This window comes from Lonchura striata, chromosome Z, assembly GCF_046129695.1.
Source record: "Lonchura striata isolate bLonStr1 chromosome Z, bLonStr1.mat, whole genome shotgun sequence".
In the NCBI taxonomy this organism is placed as follows: domain Eukaryota; kingdom Metazoa; phylum Chordata; class Aves; order Passeriformes; family Estrildidae; genus Lonchura; species Lonchura striata.
The window spans coordinates 1,851,862-1,854,074 of NC_134642.1; positions in this window are offsets into that span (position 1 = coordinate 1,851,862).

Genomic DNA, 2,213 nt, shown 5'->3' on the forward strand with positions numbered 1-2,213 from the left:
CACCACATGAGAAACAATCCCTGCCCCAAAAGCTTCATCACTCCCCCAAAAACAAGACTGCATTTATCTCTAAGAAATCAGCACAAACACATGGTTTCTAACAAATACCCTGCATTTTTTTGTGCCTGAAAAGAAGAGCAGAGTAGCCCTGCTAACTGGGGGTTGGTTTCTTACACAAGTTGTAAAATCCAGCCCTGGGGAGAGAAGTTACCTTTGCTGTAAAACAATCTGCCGACTGGATTTCACAATCTTTGTCGTCTTTCTCTCCCCATAGCAATATTTTTACGGTGTTTGCCCTCAAACCAGTTTTTCATCAGCCGACATGTGTAATTACCACCAGACAGGTTTTGGATAACCCATCCCCCGGTGCAGTTTTTCCTCCTACCCTAATCTGCCCAGTCTTCCAGCATTGCTTTGAAAACTGACCTATTTTGGACCTCAAAACTTTAAACAGCAAAAAAGGTAAATTTGAAGTTGCTTTCTGAGCTTGAACATTGCCAATCCCCAGAAATGTCCAAGGCCAGGCTGGGATGGGGCTTGGAGAAACCTGGGATAGTGGAAGGTGTCCCTGCACATGGCAGGGGGTGGAATGGGATGAGCTTTAAGTTTTCTTCTAACCCAAACTATTCTGAGATTCTGTGACTCTATGATCAAGACAGGGAGTAGTAAATGCTGAACAGGATTTACTTTAGGGTTTTATCCTAAAGGAAGGAAAAAAAAAAAAAGTGCCAGTGTCAGATAATTTGTCTGTGGTTGACAGATGGGACCTGGGGAAGCCCCAGCTCAGCTGACACCTGGCCATGGTGCTCTCATGACCCACCTGGGCACGGCACCCTGGATCTGCTCATCTGATGCCAGAGCACAGGAGTCTGTGCCAAGCCAGCTCAGGCTCCTGCAGGGCTCACTGCTGTAAGTTTTAAAGGCAAAAGAGCGCTGCTTGCTGCCCACCTCCATCCACAGGACAAGCCAGAAGGAACCCCTCCCTGGCGCCTGCGTGAAGTAAGAGCAGATAGGATTTTTCCCGTGGATTTTATTGGGAAACCTGTCTGCTCCATCTGTACTTTCAAGCACCCTCCAAATAAAACCCAGCCTTGGTGCTGCCTGTGGAAGTGTGGAAATGGTCTTTGTAACAACCCACTTGGCCCTTGCACAGGTCCCAGATGCCAAAGAATCTCATGGACCACTGGCTTGGCTTGCCCATGGCAGGGGGTGGAATGAGATGATCTTTAAGGTCCCTTCCAACACAAGTTATTCTGTGATTCCATGACCCCTCCTGCCCATGCAGACCCTCACTGCAGCCCAGCTCCTCAGACAGCTGCTCCCACACTTCCCCCAGTTGCAGGGATCTGCTCCAAGCCCTGGTTTCTGCCCACAGCTCCACCACCAGTGACTGCCCAGGGGTCACCAGCAGGATCTGTGCAGTCCTACCCCATCTTCCCAGGCCCATTTTGGTTGGGAAAACCTTCCAAGAACAAGGAGTCCAACCTGTGACCAATCCCCCCTTGTTACCCAGCCAAGAGTGGCATGTCCACTCATTCCTTGGATGCTTCCACGGATGGGGACTCCACCTCCTCCCTGGGCACCCCCTTCCAATGCCTGACCCCCTTTTCCATGGAGAAATTCTTCCTGATGTCCCACTTGACGTCTTGGCTGCAAGGCCAAATGTGTCAGGCATTTGGACACCCAGAATGACAGGGGGGGACAGAAATGCTGATGCATTTACCCTGGCAGGGCTGGAGGAGAGAAGCATAGGCTAAGACAAGCCTAGGACCATGGCAAAGGTGGTTTCTCCCATCAAATCATTGCCATCTCCTGGCGTTGCTTCCCCAAAGTGGAAACTTCTGATGGGAAAGCTCTGTGGGAAGTTATTGAAAAGGCCTGAGCTAATAAAATCCAATTTGTTTAAATGTTATTGCTACAGCAACACAACATACATTGAAACAAAACACTTTGCTGAAAAACTGGGATGATTTAGGACAGAATGCAATTCTGAAATCCTGGCATTTCTCTTGAGAGGGACTCTGCATTTTTTTCCCATTGGTTCTGGGCAGACAGAGCCAAATTTGGCCCCAAATTTCTGGGACCATCCATCCCTGAGACCCCACACTCACCTGTACCATCAAGGATAACCACAGTCACTCCTCCAGGAGGTAAAGGCAGTGCCTGCATTCCTGAAAATGTTTGCATCAGTAATTTACAGACCAAGGATGCAA